Below are 20,719 nucleotides of genomic sequence, written 5' to 3' on the forward strand. Positions count from 1 at the left end.
AATAATCAATCATATGCTAAAGATGCATACCTGATGTCCCACCCTAACTTACCACAGAACTTCACTTATTTACCAGCGCTGCACTTTCTGTGTAGCAGTAGAATTATATTCTGCATTCTGTTACCTTGATGTACTTACCCATGGCAAGATCCTTCAGGATGCTATGCAAACAAAAGCATTCACTGTATCTTGGTTTGCACGACAATAAAGGACCAATTCCAGTTCTAGGTCAGGTGATAACACTGAGCAGCCTAAACACATATTAAGGTGGGTAACATATACCTCATCAGTTTTACAAAGTATCTTAAAGCATGAAGGAGAGGAGGAGAGGGAAATAAACACAAGGAGAAAATTCCCAAGGGTTAGGCAACGCCACTGTTCAAGAATTGACGTGAAAGGAAGAGCGGGAGCCCAAAGGTAAGAGAGTACAGAGCTGTGGGATTTCACAGAGTTTGGGATATGAGCAGCAAACCATGACTGTTTAATCCCCAGCTATCTGTTACTAATAGTAATCGACTTGAAGCAATAGTAAATGACATTTACTGCTGATCCCTCTGAAGACTGGGTGCAGGTATGATGAATATAAAGGGTCTCCACGCACACTGGAATCATAAGACCATAAGACATAGGAACAGAAATAGGCCATTCACCCCATTGAGTCTGCTTTGCCATTAGATCATGGCTGATTTATTTTCCCTCTCAACCCATTCTCCTTCCTTCTCCCCAGAACATTTGACACCTTTACTAATCAGGAACCTATCAATCTCACTTTAAATATACTCAAAAACTTGGTCCCCACTGCCACTGTGGCACTGAATTCTATAGATTTACCACTCTCTGGCTAAAGAAATTCCCTGCTCATTCTACTTTTCTATTCTGAGACAAAGCCCTCTGATTCTAGACTCTCCCACTAGTAGAAATGTCCTCTCCATGTCCACCCTACTTTGGCCTTTTGATATTTGGTAGGTTTCATTCTTATAAGCTCCTATGAGTACAGACAAGAGCCCTCAAATTCTCCTCAAATGTTAACACTTCCTTGCCTGAGATCAGTCTCATAAGCCTGCTCTAAAGGGACCCTCTCTAATGACAGCACATCACTCTTTGATAAGAGGCTCAAATCTGCTCAAAATACTCCATATATGGTCTGACCAATATCTTATAAAGCCTCAACATTACATCACTGAGTTTATATTCTAGTCCTCTGTAACGTCTCTCACTTGTAAGGTGAGATGCTGTGATGGGATCTTGAGGCTTGTGTATGAGGAATGAAGAAACAGGCATCTTCTCAGGAGCTCAATCCTTGACCAAAACCCTTCATTCCCTTAACTGCTTTGAATCCACAGGTTTTAATACAGTGATATTGACAAAGCTGTAGAGTAAACTAGGGATGAGGATGGATAGCTGGAGAGAAGGCAGATCTTACAGGTTCTTCAATCAAACTGTCATTCTCAATTACAAGGTACCCTATGACCAGCGCTCAGCGGGCTTTGATTTTTCTTTTGTGCGTGGTTCTTGTCAAACTGAAGGATGCCGCTGTGTGTTGAGAATTTAATGATTTTCCACATTCAATCTTGAACAGAACCACAGCAGCAGAGCACTTTTTCACCAGTTTTAATACTTGCACACTTTCTAACCCCGTCCTCACCTCAAGCCCAGTCTCATGCAAGCTGCCAGATTGTCTCACACCCCTCCTCTTTGACCTCTGAACTTCCTCCCTCACTGTTACGCACTACCTCATATGGACATCAGTCATCATAAAAGGGGCTTTCGCCAAACTGATTACCTTAGCTATGCTGCCAAAAGGAGGCATCTAGGAGATGGCAACACAGTAATTCGTTAAGTAAAAATTATGTAACACGACAGATTCCACAGCTGGGATCTAAGTAATTCTGGCATGGTTGCAGAGGACGGGAAGATTGCAAATGTTACTCCGCTATTTAAGAAGGGGGCAAGGAAGCAAAATGGAAATTATAGACCTGTTAGCTTGACATTGGTGGTTGGGAAGTTGTTGGAGTCGATTGTCAAGGATGAGGTTACAGAGTACCTGGAGGCATGTGACAAGATAGGCAGAACTCAGCATGGTTTCCTTAAAGGAAAATCCTGCCTGACAAACCTATTGCAATCTTTTGAGGAAATTACAAGTAGGCTAGACAAGGGAGATGCTGTGGATGTTGTCTATTTGGATTTTCAGAAGGCCTTTGCCAAGGTGCCACACATGAGGCTGCTTAACAAGTTAAGAGCCCATGGAATTACGGAAAAGTTACATACATGGATAGAGCTTTGGCTGATTGGCAGGAAACAGAGAGTCGGAATCCTAAAGGGATTCTATTCTGGTTATCAGTGGTGTTCCACAGGGGTCAGTGTTGGGGCCGCTTCTTTTTACATTATACATCAATGATTTGGATTATGGAATAGATTGCTTTGTGGCGAAGTTTGCTGATGATACAAAGATAGGTGGAGGGGCCGGTAGTGCTGAGGAAACAGAGAGTCTGCAGAGAGACTTGGATAGATTGGGAGAATGGGCAAAGAAGGGGCAAATGAAATACAATGTTGGAAAGTGTATGGTTATGCACTTTGGCAGAAGAAATAAATGAGAAGACTATTATTTAAATGGGGAGAAAATTCAAAATTCTGAGATGCAATAGGACTTGGGAGTCCTCATGCAGGATACCCTTCAGGTTAACCTCCAGGTTGAGTCAGTAGTGAAGAAGGCGAATGCAATGTTGGCATTCATTTCTAGAGGAATAGAGCATAGGAGCAGGAGTGTGATGTTGAGGCTCTATAACGCACTGGTAAGACCTCACTTGGAGTACTGTGGGCAGTTTTAGGCTCCTTATTTAAGAAAGGATGTGCTGACGTTGGAGAGGGTTCAGGGAAGATTCACTAGAATGACTCCAGGAATGAGAGAGTTAACATATGAGGAACGTTTGTCCGCTCTTGGACTGTACTCCTTGGAGTTTAGAAGAATGAGGGGAGACCGCATAGAAACATTTCAAATATTGAAAGGCATGGACAGAGAAGATGTGGCAAAATTGTTTCCCAGAATGGAGGAGTCTAGTACGAGAGGGCATGACTTAAGGATTGAAGGGCGCCCATTCAGAACAGAAATGCAAAGAAATTTTTTTAGCCAGTGAATGGTGAATCTATGGAATTTGTTGCCATGGGTGGCAGTGGAGGCCAAGTCATTAGGTGTATTTACGGCCGAGATTGTTAGGTATCTGAGTAGCCAGGGCATCAAAGGTTATGGTGAGAAGGCGGGGGAGTGGGACTAAATGGGAGAATGGATCAGCTCATGATAAAATGGCGAAGCAGTCTTGATGGGCCGAATGGCCGACTTCTGCTCCTTTGTCTTATGGTCTTATGGTCTAATGTTGGTCCCTTTATCCACTCTCCATTTAAAATCTGTTTCACATGTAGGTCCTATGCTACTAATGGGCTTGAAAGGCACAAAACTGTGCCAGCAGAGCACATGAGGACATCGTTTGGAGTTTCTGCATATGCCCAATTTACTTTGCTTTGTATCATGCAATATTTAAAACAAATTAAACCTGGTCTTTATCTGTGAGGAGTGCAACTCCACGTGTTCACTTCATGTGGTGCCCAACTCCATGTGTATATTGAACAATACAAAAGGTCATGCCTGTGATTTGTCTAGGGCATAGCACCCCAAATGAACAGTAGGAAGAGTGTTTCACACAGAAGGAACACATGAAATTGGGGCTCCACACGGACAAAACACATGGATTGGGATCCGCAAAGACTGAAAATATGGAGTGACATTCCACATGGATGAAGACTGGTTTCCTTTTTTTAAAATAAAATACACAATACAAAGCAATTTGAGCCCTGACCCAGGGTCTCAACCAAAAACATTGAAAATTCCTTCACCCCTACAGATATTCCTGAACCTCTTGTGAATGAAGAGTACAGCCAGGAATCTGCGTGAGTAAGGCTGGAACAATACCTGTATCTCAGCAGTGGGTCTCTATTGCCCATTGAAGTGAATCTACAATATTGTTCTTTGTGCCTACCTGGGCTATTTGGAATGGACGGATTGCACTGGGTGTGCTGTTGTACCTTATGGTGTCTCTTCATGACAGGAAGGTCAGAAGTTTGTGGAGAAATATGGTGCTCCTGAATAAACCTGGTTTCATTCTCCAGTGACAATGTGGAAGTATGATATCTATTCACCAACCGCACTATTGAGTTTTGTGCACTAATTTATTGAAATTCCTATCATCCTCGTCCCTGTTTATAGGAAATATGCCAGTAAAATGACTCCCCGTATTTCAGTTTCTGCCTACTATTTTCCCTCAGAAGGTGGACTGCAGTTAGTCCTGACGAAGGGTCTCAGCCTGAAACGTCGACTGTACCTCTTCCGAGAGATGCTGCCTGGCCTGCTGCGTTCACCAGCAATTTTGATGTGTTGCATACAAAACCTGCACTAGTTTTGTCTCCTATTGTCTTTGTTTGACGGGATCAGCTTTTGGGATTTAAGTATCTTTGAATGCAAAGATTTCTCATCACTAACTTCGATCCGTTTCCAACATTTGCTGCTTGCTGAATTTGTTTCTCAATTACTTTTTTTTCAGACAGTGACCTTTAAAGTGCAAAATTGTGCATTTAGTCATGCCTGGCAAGGTGTGTTAGTGAAATTGATTGATCAGTTCTTTAATAGCAATGGTGGATCAATCTCTTGCTGTTATAATACTTTACAGTACTAATATTCTTAAAACTGCATAAATGCAAACTGAGAAGGCAACTATGGTAATTGTAATTGATTTGCCTCATGGAAAGATTGCTCTAAAACAGCTCATCTGTAGCAAAATCTATCACTTATTAATTTTAATACACTGAAAAATAGTATGTGCGATGACATAGTGGGGTGTGGGAGATGGAGTGAGTTAGAGTTTATTCAACCTAAGGCTTTTAATTCCCATTGAACATTTGTTTTAATCAATAAGAGCATTGAATGTATTTCAGATGTGCAGTCTCTATTGCTAGTCAGAGCAGACAGATTTCAAAAGCAGAAAGGCTAGTGTCAATTCTTGGAAAGAAAGGCCTTTCACCTTTTTTGGACGTCAGGAAACATTTAATCAGAAAGATTATCAGAAAAAGATTTAAAAGGATGTTGTCTGGACTCAAAGGACTGCGTTACAGGGAGGACATGCAAAAGCTAGGAGTTTTTCTCTTCCCCTTAGAGAACAGAAGACTGAGGAGGTGCATTAAATTATGGGGTGAATGTACACTGTCATTTTTTCCCAGTGCCATGGAGTCAAAGTACAGAGGGCAAGCTTTAAGGTGAAAGGAGAAAGACTTGTTATGAACTTGAGGAGCAGCAACTTTTCACAAAGTGTGCTCTACACATGAAATGAGCTGCCGGAGGAAGTGGTTTACGCAGGTACGATAACAACTTTAAAAGCCAATTGGACAGGTACACAAAAAAGGTTTAGAGCGTTATAGGCTATATTCAGGCAAATGGGACAAGCGGAGATGGATATCTTGGTCAGCATGATGCAGTTGGACTGAAGGGCCTGTTTCCAAATTATATGACCCTATGACTCTATCATCAATTAAGCTGTAATGTGGGAAGGACAACTATTTCTTCATAATTCATTCATGGGCAAGGCTAATATTTTACTGTCAATTTCTTATTGAGCTTCAGAATGTGGTAGTAACACTCTTTATTCAAGTGCTGCAGTTCTGTCAAATAAGGAGCCAAGGATTGTCATCCATCAACCGTGAAAGAATGCCAATCTTGTGTTAATGTATTTACAAATCAGCATGATGTAAGGGGAATGTGGAGCAGGTGGAATTTTCGTATAGATGCTGCATTTGCTCTTCCCTGTGGAAGAATTTAGGGGTTCTGGAGATAGCACTGAAATTTTGAAAATGGCATAAGTCCAGGCTTTGGCTCTGGACAGACAGCTAGTTGGGTGCCAGTATATGGGGTTCTTTGTCCGAAATTATTTGCACATACAAGGTCCCACAAGCTGATTTAGAGAAGCACCATGCAAAATAAATATTGGTGTGGACATCAAACAAGAAATGCCTTTCTCGTACTCTGAGACATAATGTGCATCCACATACCATCCAGAATTTCAGCATGCAATCTTGGCTGACTCTACTTCAGCTGGGGAATTATAATGAATGCTACAATAGATGCAGAAAGTCTGATGCTGACGTTTGCAGCCAAGAAAGTCTACAGCAATCAAATTAAACACAAACTATCAGATAATTTATTCATTACTCTTTGTGAAACTTTGATGTACACAGTTTTGTTTCTGTAATATGTTAGGCCTAAGGGCTTGTACTATACATAGAAAATCTACAGCATATTACAGGCCCTTCAGTTCATAATGTTGTGCCAACCATGTGATCTACTCTAGAAGCTGCCTAGAATTATCCTACTGTAGAGCCCTCTATTTTTCTAAGCTCTATGTACCTATCTAAGAGGCTCTTGAAAGATCCTATTGTACCAGCTTCGCTAGCAGTGCATTCCACGCACCCACCATTCTCTGTGTGAAAAACTTAACTCTGACTTCTCCCTTGTACCTACTTCAAAACTATGCCCCCTCATGTTAGCCATTTCAGCCCTGGGAACAAGCCTCCGGCTATCCACACTATCAATGACTCTCATCATCTTATACACCTCTATCAGGTCTCCTCTCATCCTCTGTCGCTCCAAGGAGAAAAGGCCAAGTTCACTCAACCTATTCTCATAACACATGCTCTCCAATCCAGGCAACATCCTTGTAAATCTTCTCTACACCCTTTTTGTAGCTTCCACATCCTTCCTGTAATGAGATGACCAGAGCTGAACACTGTACTCCAAGTGGCATCTAACTAAGTTCTTATATAACTGTGACATCACCTCACGGCACTTGAACTCAGTTCCATGGTTGATGAAGTCTAACACACCATACGCCTTCTTAACAACACTGTCAACCTGCTCAGCAGCTTTGGGTGTCTTATGGACATGTACCCCAAGATCTGTTCTGTACTCAGTGCTCTTCTATATTCTATTTTAACAGTAGCTTTCTTTCAAGGTATTATGTTGGCTGCAGCATCCTTTGAGAAATTGAAGATGGCTCAGATAACTAGACTACATGTGATTTGTTACTCTTCCTCTCGCAACTTCTTTCTTGAGTACTCTTTGTCTTTATTTTTATCCACCTTCCTGCTTTAATATCTGTGCTTTCACAAAACTTTCTAACAGCTCAGTGTCCCATGGACCCCAATTCCCAAGCATACCCTGCACCAGACTCCATCAGAGCTACATGGAGAATATAAATTGGCTATTGACTGTTATTACAAGGGCCTTGAGTGTAAATATAGTGAATGAAACTTGTGGTGCAGACAACATGAACCTCGTTCACTGTGAATCACAGAAAATAAACAGAGACAGCTCAGCTCAGTTTATACCCTCTAAGTAACATCTTCTGGAGTTATTTCCCCTCATAAACAATCAAAAAAGTAATGGTTTCTCTGTTTTGTTTTTCATCATAAATCCAGAAGGGTTTTGCCAGTAAAAGATGACAGTGAATCTTTGAAATACACAACACATGTACAGTAATTCTTCTGGCTTGAGTTTCTCATTTAAATTTATTCACTTCCAGGGCCGGATGATATCTTGACTTCCTGATAGACTGCATTCTTGAAAATTAATAATGTCTGACCAGGTTCGTAAAGTATTTGTTTTTCTAAGGCCTTACAAGGATTTACGAAGTGACAGGTTCATACAAGAGAAAAGAAGAGCTGTGTTTCTGTACTACCTTCCTTGACCTTCCAAAACTCTTCACAAGGAGCAAAATATCTTGACAGTGGAGTCAGAGTTACAATTCAGAATCAGAACCAGAATCAGGTTTATTATCACCGGCATGTGTTGTGAAATGTGCTAACTTAGCAGCAGCGGTTCAATGCAATACATGATAATATAGAAAGAAAAAAATAAGTAAGTCAATACAGTAAGTATATATATATATATATATATATGTATATTAAATAGATTAAAAATAGTGCAAAATATAAATAATATTACAAAAGTGAGGTAGTATTCATGGGATCAAGGTCCATTTAGGAATCATACAGCGGAGGGGAAGAAGCTGTTCCTGAATTGCGATTGAGTCATTGAATTATACTGCTCAGAAACAGGCCCTTTGTCCCAACTCGTTCATGCTGACCACTTGAGCTAATCCCATTTGGTCCATATCCCTCTACACTTTCCTGTCCATGAACCAAGTTAAGTATCTTCTAAACAATGTAATTATACCTGTTTCCACCAGCTCCTCTGGCAGTGCATTCTATATACTGTACCTTTCATCTTCTATGTGAAAAACTCGCCTCTCAGGTCCCTTTTAAATTTTTCCCTTCTCACCTTAAGCCTATGCGTTCTGTCGCTGCTTGCTCTCCAGGTCCAACTGTGTCAAGATAAGTTATTATGATAGGTTTGTACTGTCCAAGCCAGTAGTAAGAATTGATAAGGTGGGGAGCACCGACAGGCATGTTCTCTGTACTAGCTACCGTAGGAAGACTTGCTACTCTATTTTCACTTGTTTGGCAAATGCATCATCATGAATTATAATGTGTTCCTATATTTCTGAATGCTTCACCTCCTCTTGTTATAAAGTGAGGACAAGTAGAGTGCCTCAGCGGCTGTGAAAGTCTTTACTGAGTCAGCACAACACACCAGCATTAGAGAGGGCACTAGGGCCTCAATTCTCAAATGTGGATAAAAAAGGTACCAAGAAGTAACACTGATTTTCTAGATTTTTCTCTCTAGACTGACCTGGCTGACCTATCTCCTGAATAAATGGAACAGAAATACATTAGACTGCTGATGGGGCCAAATCCTACTCCCGTCAATTTTCACAGTGCATCATGATGCAGAGATGCTTTGGTCTGACACTTTGCTCTGGAGTTTGTTACCTAAGATATTTTAAAGAAAGGTTGAGATAATTAATGGTGGGCTGAATAGAAGAGTTAGTGATGTTGTCATAGTGCTGTGGCACCATTTCAGCAGGTGGACACTGTATTACTGAGAACCTTTCCCACAGAACAGAATGGAAGGTAAAACCAATCAGAATCTCTGCATTACTAAACTGCAAACACAAAACTAAGAGAAAGCAAAGATGTACACACTCGTCAATCTGAATAAAATCTCTCTTCAATCAATCTTGGAACAGGAAAGAATTCTCTTAAAATAAGGATTTTGCTTGTATTGCATGAGAACCCATTGTTATTTATCAATAAATCTAGGTCATTTGTTCTCATTTGAGAACAGATTTTCACGCATATATTCTGAAGGGTGTATATTTCTCTGAAGGAGGCTTGTGTTGGGACATGACACATGCTCCCCTCACAGGCTCCTAATGTGACCATCAGGTACTGCTGGGAATGATATAGTTCAGACAAACAATACAGTGAAGCTTCACAATGGTGTAACATAAACTCTGTCTCTTCTTTCTATTCTGACAAGTGAGACTCTACATTACCTGTTCATTGTACAGCCTCTGAATTACACAGCAACTTAAGAGTTGTGTTGTGCTGCTAGGACCTGACCTTGTGATGGCCAGCATGCTTCACAGCATCACAGCTTCACACCTCCATGTATACCCAACTATCACTGACATTTAACACAAAGTCACCAGATGTGCGGTCATTTCTGTGGAGTTTGCATGCTCCCCCTGTGGCCAAAGGCATGCAGTTTGGTGGATCATTTATTCCCTGTGATGGTCTGGGGTGATGGAGACTTGGGGGACAGGTTACAGGAAGGTTTTTAGAGAATGACATTCATAGGGTTGATCTGAGGGCCAGTACAAACTCAGTGAGCCAAAACTTCTATATCATAAGGAAATATGAACCAAACCTGACATAAGAACATGTCTGTGCACATTAGCAATAATCATCACTTATACAGGACTCTATCCTAGAGTGCTTCAGGATGTCAAGCAAATAAGCTACCAAAAGTTTATGCAAGGGAGTGGGCTTTAGGAAATGTCTTGAAGGACAAGTGAAATGTAGAGAGGTAGACAGGCAGATATATTGGCTTGGCATTTAAAGCTATGACCCTAAATTAGGTCTTAATTACTTTGTGTGGGTGTGAATTAGGATGTGAAAGTCTTGTGATTATACTATTTTGTACTTGAGCATAATACTGTGTTGATACGGCACCGTGAGGGGCTGCTGGAAGCTTAATCTTTCAGCTGAACCCTTAAACCAAGGCCAGAAAGATTCCACAAGCAAGGGGGTTGTTAGCAGCAAAGGAAGAAAACAAAACTAGATGCTGGAATCTGAAATAAAGACAAACAAAATTGCTGAAAGAGCTCAACCAGTCAAAACAGCATCTGTGGAAAGAAACCAGTCAAAGTTCAGGTCAGTGTACCTACCTCAGAACTGGGGTGAGGGGAGTCGAACAGAAACAGTTTTCAAAGTAGAGCTGGGACAGGAACGAGGTGTGAGGCAGAAAACTATATGTAGATAGGTTAAAACAGATCATGTCAAATGGAACATGACATCTGATCATTAAGGAGGCACTTTATAGAAGTCAGTTGAGAAAGAGACATAAACATGACCATGAGACAATGATAAGGGGGTCACGTGACCTCACCACTCCACCCCCCCCCACTGCTTTTGACTTTTTTAGAGATCTGCTCATTTCTGTTCCACTCCTCTGTTCCCATCCACTACTCCTTGTCCCATGGTACCTTCCCATAAAATGTGTGGTGGAGAACAGTCTGACTGATTGTATCACTGTCTGGTATGGAGGCATTGGATATCATTTACTTGAATTTTCAGAAGGCATTTGATGAGGTGCCACACATGAGGCTGCTTAACAAGATAAAATCCTATGGTGTAACAGGAAAGATAGGGGCATGGATAGAGGAATGGCTGATAGGCAGGAGGCAGCGAGTGGGAATAAAGGGGGCCTTTTCTGCTTGGCTGCCAGTGACTAGTGGTGTTCCTCAGGGGTCAGTATTGGGACCGTTACTTTTCACATTGTTTGTCACTGATTTAGAGAATGAAATTGATGGCTTTGTGGCAAAGTTTGCAGTTGATACGAAGATGGGTGGAGGAATAGGTAATGCTGAGGAAGCAATGCGATTGCTGTAGAATTTAGACAAATTGGAAGAGTGGGCGAAAAAGTGGCAGATGGAATACAGTATTGGGAAATGTATGATAATGCATTTTGGTAAAAGGAACAAAAGTGCAGACTATTATCTAAATGGGGAGAAAATTCAAACTTCAAAGGTGCAATGGGACTTAGGAGTCCTCATGCAAGACTCCAAGAAGGTTAAAGTTGCAGGTTGAGTCTGTGGTAAAGAAGGCAAATGCAATGATGGCATTCGTTTCAAGGGGAATAGAATATAAAAACAAGGTGATAATACTGAGACTTTATAAGACACTAGTCAGGCTGCACTTAGAGTACTATCAATAGTTTTGAGCCCCATATCTCAGAAAGAATGTGCTGTCATTCGAGAAAGTCTGTAGGCGGTTCACGAGGATGATTCTGAGAATGAAAGGGTTAACATATTAGGAGCATTTGGCAGCTTTGGACCTGTACTCACTGAAATTTAGAAGAATGTAGGGACATCGCATTGAAACTTATCAAATGTTGAAAGGACAAGATAGGGTGGATGTGGAGAGGATGTTTCCTGTGGTGAGGGTGTCTAGAATTGGAGGGCACAGCCTCAAAATTGAGAGGAGATGTTGTTCCTCACTGATCTTGTTGATAGAAGTGTCAAGCAAGATTGAAATCAATGAGGACGAGAGTGGAAGGTGAATGGGTGTTCAGTATTATCTGCCTGCGTTTGACTAGTTTCCCTCTCCCTCACACTTGCTGCTGCCGGAGGAGGGAGCAAGAGTCTTGGTTTACTTTATACTTTATTGTTGCCAAACAATTGGTACTAGAACGTACAATCATCACAGCGATATTTGATTCTGCAATTCACGCTCCCTGGATTACAAATACTAAATATTAAAGATATTAAAAATAGTTAAAATTAGTAAATAGTAAAAAATTAAATTATAAATCATAAATAGAAAATAGAAAAATGGGAAGTAAGGTAGTGCAAAAAAACCGAGAGGCAGGTCTGGATATTTGGAGGGTACGGCCCAGATCCGGGTCAGGATTCGTTCAGCAGTCTTATCACAGTTGGAAAGAAGCTGTTCCCAAATCTGGCCGTATGAGTCTTCAAGCTCCTGAACCTTCTCCCAGAGGGAAGAGGGACGAAAAGTCTGTTGGCTGGGTGGGTCGTGTCCTTGATTATCCTGGCAGCACTGCTCCGACAGCGTGCGGTGAAAAGTGAGTCCACGGACGGAAGATTGGTTTGTGTGATGTGCTGCGCCGTGTTCACGATCTTCTGCAGCTTCTTTCAGTCTTGGACAGGACAACTTCCATACCAGGTTGTGATGCATCTAGAAGAATGTTATCTACGGTGCATCTGTAAAAATTAGTGAGGGTTTCAGGGGACAGGCCAAATTTTTTTAGTTTTCTCAGGAAGTAAATGCGCTGGTGGGCCTTCTTGGCAGTGAACTCTGCTTGGTTGGACCAAGTCAGGTCATTTGTGATATTGACTCTGAGGTACTTAAAGCTTTTGACCTGTTCCACTTGCGCACCACCGATGTAAATTGGGTCGTGTGGTCCGCTACTCCTTCTGAAGTCTACAACCAATTCCTTCGACTTGCTGACGTTGAGAGATAGGTTATTGTCTTCGCACCATGCCAGCAGGTTCTTAGTTTCTTCTCTGTACTCAAACTCATCATTACCCGAGATACGGCCTACAACTGTTGAGTCATCAGCAAATTTATATATTGAGTTCAATGGAAACTTGGCTACACAATCATGGGTGTACAGTGAGTACAGCAGGGGGCTGAGTACACAGCTTTGTGGGGCACCGGTGCTCAGAGTGATTGTAGAGGAGAGCTTGTCCCCTATTTTATGGTTTTTGGGTAAGGTTTGATTGGCATGGTTTGTGGATGGGACTTATTTTTAGAGGACTCTGCAGTTCATGTTTTATCTGTTTCTAGTTTCTGGTTACACCCTTTTTATTGCTATTTTGTGCAATTTTGATTGGGGATCTTTGATGCAGACTGGCTCTGCAGCCTGCAGGCAATGAACAACACAGCACTAACTTGAACTGAACTGAACTACACTGAACATTCCCAGACTGTTTCAAGGAACTTGTAGTTTGATGTTTAATGTTCTGTGTGTTATTCATTCATTTATTGCTGTTTGTGCCATTTGTCCTTTTTTTTGCTAGTTGTGTGTTTGATGTTTTCTTTGAATGGGTTCCATGTTGTTTATTTTTGTTTCATGGCTGCCTTTAGGAAGACAACTCTCAGGGTTGTAAACTGCATACATACTTTTATAATAAATGTACTTTGAATCTTTAAACAGCTGATGTATCGGGCAGAGACATGAGGAAGGGCCTTGGCCAGAAACATTGACTGTTTATTCCCCTCCATAGTTGCTCTCTGATTCGCTGAGTTCTATAAACATTTTGTGTGTGTTGCAGTATTATGCTAAGGCTTTGATGGTTGATTTGATGTAATGAAATATACCTAAAGTCAGGGTCACTGAGATTGGTCATTAACTGAACTGGGAATATTGTGCAGTGAATGCTTTTGCTATGATTATAAAGAGTAGCAGTAAATTACGTGACAGCTCCTGTCTCCTTGTGCCTGTCCGTGTTATTAATTAACGTGTCTTATTTCTGCTTACTGTGAGCAGGTGGCCTTCCAGCTGGTGCTCCAGGCAATCTCTATTCCCTCACCAGCAGTTTAAGAGCAATCCGGTTCAGATTTTGAATCTTGACTGTGACTCAAGACTGATTAACAGAGCAGATGCTGGCTATAACAGTGGCAGGGTTACTATATTAACTGGTTTATTCTTAAATATATCTTGGTTCTACACACACAAGATGTATTTGCACATTTAAATCAGGGGAATTGCTACTCTCAGTGAAAACATCATTCACAGCCTTGTAGGAATTGTTGGCCACATTGTTGTTTTGTCTCCAGTACTTTGGAAACATTAGTTTAATGTAAATTGATTTTCATCATGGTGGCAAACAACAGTCCTTCTGGGGTTTGAAGACCTGCAATGGACAGCAAGATCCCACATAAGTACTAAGGCAAATGAGTTGCCTTTTTCCATTTCATTTTATGGGAAGTTGTCATCACTGGTCAGGCTGGCATTATCACCAACACTCAACTGCCTTTGAAGAGATGTAACAAGCCACCTGCTTAAACCGAAGGAGAAAGTTCTTCCACAGAGATGTTGGGTGTGGAATTTCAGTACTTTGAACCTCCAAGTGCCAATGATGAAAGAGCAACATATTTCTAGGACAAGATAGTGGGAAACACGGAGGGAACTTGTAGGTGCTGCCATCCCTAAGGACAGCTGGCCAGAGATAGGTAGATTGCAGATTCAAGAGATTCCATGCAGAGATTCTGCAATCATAGCATTGTATCCATAGTGTGGAGTGCATAATGCCAAATGCATAGTACCTGAAGGTGTACATGGCAGGGTACTGAAAACCTCTTCCAACTATCTGGAGTGTTTAAGCACATCATCACTGCCGCCGTTCAAGGTTTGCACCTGCTTCAGAAGGACATCAATCATACTGGTGCCCAAAAAGAGCAGGGTGAGCTGTCTTCATGAATATTGCCAATAGGTTGCTCATGGCTAGAATAAATTCCACCGGAGCACCAGACTCACTATAATTTCCCTGCTGTCATAACAGTTCTACAGTGGATGCAGTCTCTCTGGCTCTCTACTCAGCCTTGGTCAACCTGGACAACAGCAGTACCTACTGTATGTTATCAATTACAGCTCAGCATTCAATGCAATCATCCCCTCAGTATTAATCAACAAGATTCAAAAACTGTGCCTCCGTACTTCCCTCTGCAAATGGATCCTTGACTTCCTCATCAGGAGACGACAGTCAGTGCAGATTAGAAGTACCATCTTCTCCTCGCTGACAATCAATGCAGGCACACTTGAACAATGTGTGCTTAGCCCACAGCTGTTCTCTCTCTACACACATGACTGGGTCACTAGGCACAGCACTGACACCATTTATAAATTTGCCAATGACACCACTGTTGTTAGAGACTCAGATGGCGAAGAGGAGGTGTACAGGAGCGAGATAAGTTAGTTGGTTGAGTGGTGTCACAACAACACCTGGCATTCACCATCACAACATGACACTCGATATAAGACCAAAGAATTCATTATGGACTTCAGGAAGGGGAAGTTGGGAGAAGATACACCAGTCCTCAGTGGAAATGGAAGGCAGCTTCAGTTCCTGGGCTTCAACATCCTGAGCTATCCTGGCCCAATATATTGAATGCAAAGCATGCCAGTGATTATATTTCATGAGAAGTTTGAAGAGATTTGGTATGTCATAAAAGACTCAAGCAAATTTCTACAGGTGCATAGTGGAGAACAATCTGACCACTTGCATCACTGCCCAATGTGGAGACTCCAGTGCACAGGCTCAAAAGAGGTTACACTCTCAGCCAGCTCTATCACAGGTACAAATCTCCCCACCATCAAAGACATCTTCAAAAGCCAGAAGGCACCATGCATTATTAAGGATCCAAATCATGCCCTCTTCTAATTACGACCATCAGGAAGGAGGTACAGGAGCCTGAAGATGCACATGCAACACTTGAGAACTTTTTCTATTCCTTCAGCCGTCATTTATCTGAATGGTCCATCAATTCATGAAACTTATATCACTATTCCTATTTTTCACTCTTCATTTATTTTATTCCTTACTGTAACATACATTTGTAATAATATTTTGTGTCTTGTACTGTACTGCTACCACAAAACAACAAATATCATGACCTACTTCAGTGATAATAAACCTTAATCTGATTCTTATGCTCTGATTTGGTAATGGAGAGTGTGAACATAACCAGGCTGCTTTTTCCTGGATAGTGCCAATCTTCACGAGTTTTGTTAGAATTGCTGTTATCTGTGCAAGTGTAGAGGATTTGGTTTCATTACTGATTGCAGTTTGTTGATAGCCGAACAGCTTTGTGATGGCAAAAGGATATTCCACCCCTGACTTGTTATTATATTTATAGATAGGTCCAATTAAATTGATGAATCCATGAGGTTGATTGTGGTGAATTCATGTTGGTGAAGCCAAGGGAAGGTGGTAAGATTCTTCCTTCTCAGAAAGCACCATTGTTTGGCATTTGGGATACAGATGTTCCTGCCAGATGTTTGGTTTTTTTAACCGAAACATAGATGTTTTACTTTTGTTGTTATTGACTGCTTAAATTGAGTATCAGTGAACAAACCCACAACTGCATTTATGACACAAAGAAGGTCAGCATCAAAGCAGCTGAGAATGGTTTGATCTGGGATACTCCCCTGAAGAACCTGAGGTGAGACATTTTTCTCTGGTGGTAGTGGACAAAAGAGGGGTGGGTGAGTCCTGCTCACTTAAGGAAGGTGAAGTGTCTTTCATAGCTTCTCTTTTAAAGGTGGAGTGATCGCAACGCAGGAGGTCACTGGCATTTGGCCTCACCTACACTACCGTGCTCATGGCAACACTTTCACGTGGCGTCCCTGTTCTCACTGGGTTTGCCCTATCATGGCGCGACCAGTGTCCAGTGCTATAACTGGGTGGTTAGGCCAGATCATCAGCCTTGGTTGGCAGCCAGCCTAGGAGAGGGACAACTCCAATTCCAATCCTGGGTAGATGGGTCTCAATGGCCTTACAGGCAGTCTGTCTAGTAGAAAGGAAACTTCAAAATTCAAAATACTCTGCAGATATATTCCCCACCACCACTACCCTCCTCTGGTTAGTAGAACTGATACTCACACTTAATAACATCTCCTTTGGCTCTTCCCACTTTCTTCAGACCAAGTGTCGTAGCTATGGGCACTCGCATGGGCCCCAGCTATGCCCGCCTCTTCGTTGGTTATGTGGAATGGTCTATGCTCCAAACCTCTACTGGTACTGTTCCCCAACTTTTCCTTCGCTACATTGATGATTACATTGGTGCTGCTTCCTGCACCCATGCTGAGCTTGTCAATTTCATCGATGTTGCTTCTAACTTCCACCCAGCCCTCAAATTCACTTGGTCCATCTCGGGCACTTCTCTCCGCTTTCTCGATCTCTCAGTCTCCATCTCTGAAAACAGACTGTCCACTAACATCTTCTATAAGCCCACTGACTCTCATAACTACCTTGACTATACCTCTTCCTACCCTGCCACATGCAAAAATGCTATTCCCTATTCCCAGTTCAACTCTGCTTCACATTCCCATTCAGATATTTCCACACATGCCCTCCTGTACTGCCATGATGAGGCCAAACTCAGGCTGGAGGAGCAACACCTCATATACTGTCTGGGCAGTCTCCAGCCCCTTGGTATGAACATTGAATTCTCCAGCTTCCAGTAATTCTCTCCCCCTCCCTTCCCCTATCCCAGTTTCACTCTACCCCCTCCTCCAGCTGCCTATCACCTCCCTCATGGTTCCGCCTCCTTCTACTACCCATTGTTCTTTCCCCTTTTCCTTCTTCACCTTTCCTGCCCATCCCTTCCCTGCTTCCCCTCCCCCAGCCCTTGATCTTTCCCCTTACTGGTTTTTCACCTGGAACCTACCAGCCTTCTCCTTCCCACCCTCCCCCCACCTTCTTTATAGGGCTCCTGCCCCCTCCCTCTTTAGTCCTGACGAAGGGTCTCGGTCCGAAACATTGACTGTTCGTTTCCACGGATGCTGCCCGACCTGCTGAGTTCCTCCAGCGTGTTGTGCGTGTTGTTCAAAACTCAACCTATGGCCTTGCAGTCGCTGCAGTTATCACAGCTCACTGTACCTTTGTGGAACGTCCCCTGGCCTAAAGGGTGGCGTCGGTCCACGCGCACTGATCCTCATTATAAGCTTATGCAACACTGGAGGGAAGAGAAAGATCCTACAGAGATGAAGAGGGGTGCCTATGCAGTCACCAACGATTGTGCCATCGCTCCTGCGGTCTCTTCTTCCCTCAAGTGAAGAACCAGTCATCAACATCATCACTGGCTAAAAGAACAATCCTGTCCAGGACAACAAAACCCTCCATCATCTTTACATACTATTAATCTCCACATGAAGGGGAGATGAAGTTGCTGTTCATCACTGCATTATCGGTATAGCACTTCCACATGACTGTCTGTAATGTAAGCTGACTTTATTATCTTCAGGTTTGCTGAGAGCTGAAATTCTTAGTGCTGACACCCAGAAATAGGAGTGTTACAAACAAAACTCTATAACAGGGAACTTACTTCGAAATTGCAACTTCATCCAATCTTGCAATAACATGTCTATGGTCTTTAGAGTTTGTCTTGAAATCCTGCAGCTAATTACAGAGCATTGTGGTCAAGATAAAATGTATCTTAGGCTTTTGCTATAAGCAAGGAGAAAATGGGACAGGTCCTAGTTATTAACTATCCAATATTCTCTTTGGCTTTAGATAAAACTGAAAAGTTGCTGATGTGAGACAGGTTTTAAAAGATAGGAAGGGATGGATTAGGTCCACTGGACAGTGGAAACACAACATTACCATTAAATTAGTGGAATAGCAACCAGAGGACTGAGCCATTGATTCAGAGATATGAGGTCTAATCAATGTTTCCTCTAAGGTATGCGTGTATGCACCCACACTTATTTTTTCCTAGTAGTGCACAAAGGAATTTAAACTGCGCACAAAAAGTTGTCACCCGCTACCTCATTGGCATGTTTAAGCTAAGAATGTTTCATGATCATACACAATCATATTTCCTTTTCTGGTTTCTGATGCAGACAATGTTGACAACGTGGAGTTTGTTATGATTTGCCTGTAGATTTTAGAACTGGTTTATTTATACTGTTTTTATTGAAGACATTATTGATTCACTATGTTGAATGGCTTCAGGTTTAATTCCGCTTAAAAATTTAGTGTGCACATGTTGTTGTCACTGGGCAAAAAATTGCACAGCACAAGACTTTTGCGCACACTGGTCATTGCAAATTAGAGGGAACTTTGCTTCACATCCCACCATTCTATCTGAAATTCAAATTATTAAATCAATCAGGAAATTGAAAAGAGGTTTTCTCAATTGTGTGAGCCATGGAAATACAGCTGGTGTGAAAATGCATCTACTTCACTATGTGCTTCTGGGAAAGAGGTCACTAGTCCACCTATAAATGGAATAATGTGACGAGATCCTGATGCAGCATATTAGGAAATATCTGAAGGTTTTGGAGAAGGTCTTTTAGTCACACAGCATGGAAACAGGTTCTTCATGGCCCGTGTTTTCAAGGATGACTCTGCTGTAGAGTCTGGGTGCCCTTGCGGGGGCAGGGTGGGGGCACAGCTGAACAGGATCAACAACCATACTAGTAAGTATACATGTTCCGGCCAACTGGTGTTTCATTGCAGTTGTATTTAACTCTCTTTTGTTTCAGTCTTGTTGAATCTTGACAAGAGTATAGCAGTGACAATGTTCCCTGCTTACCTTAGTCCCCATTCCAGAAAAGAAAACTACAGTTTAGATTGACACTATAGGGGAGCATGGCTAAGTGGTTAAGGTGTTCGTCTAGTGATTTGAAGGTCGCTAGTCGAGCCTTGGCTGAGGCAGCATGTGTGTCTTTGAGCGAGGCACTTAACCACACATGGCACTGTGATGACACCGGTGCCAAGCTGTATGGGTCCTAATGCCCTTCCCTTGGACAACGTCGGTGGCATGGAGAGGGGAGACTTGCAGCATGGGCAACTGTTAGTCTTCCATACAACCCTGCCCAGGCCTGTGCTCTGGAGACTTTTCAGGGCGAAAATCCATGGTTTCATGAGACTAACGGATGCCCACATAGGGGAGCAAAATTTATTTAGTATTAAATTACTGCTTCCAAACTGAAGTGCCACAATTAGCTTTCAGTTTGAGTTAATGGCCTATTGCCCTTGTGTTTATGATTATTCTTTTGTTCTGCATAGCATCTAATAAAATTCTGTGAACTGTTCAATCTGCTTCAGTGTCTCTCTTTCTGCACTTGGGCATAACTACATATCTGTGTAGGCAAGACTTGATCACCAAAAGGAGATAGAGCAGCTGATCATTGCTCTGATGTTTGTTGGTCAGGTAGGAGAGAAGTTACAGTCAGCGGAGGCTGCATTGGTAGAGGAGGCTCATGCAGTGCAACAGCATCTTGCACAGCATCAAGCTCAGCCCAACCCAAAGTTTGTGGAGGAGAAGTTAAAGTCAGTGGAAACTGGGTTGGTAGTCATGCCTCATGCCCCGCGACAAAAACACTCAGCGATAAGCACAGTCCAAGCAAGATCAGGTGTCAGCCCCCAAAGCGACAGTGCAGCAGCTGACCATGGACAGCTAGAATTTAATGGTGCAGTTCAACAGTTCACTATTACCAGCCTGAATCAGGTGGCAGCCATTACCGCTCTCACTGCTACAATCCAGCGGCCTTCAGCCAGGACAGTCCCACTCCCAAAATCTCCCAAATCCTCTTCTTTAATGTCTCACTAACGTTAGCCACTAATGCTCCGACTCCCATGACAGTGTCTGGACCAGAGATGAGTATTCCTCCACCAGGCAGATACTCCTGTGACCCTGGCAGCTACTGAAATTTTATCACCCAGTATGAACTAACTTTCCAACTCCAGCCAGATCAGTTCAGTGATAATGTGCAAAAAAAAAATGGCTTAGATGGTGAATCTCTTAG

Source organism: Mobula hypostoma, chromosome 2 (assembly GCF_963921235.1).
Source record: "Mobula hypostoma chromosome 2, sMobHyp1.1, whole genome shotgun sequence".
Classification (NCBI taxonomy): Eukaryota; Metazoa; Chordata; class Chondrichthyes; order Myliobatiformes; family Myliobatidae; genus Mobula; species Mobula hypostoma.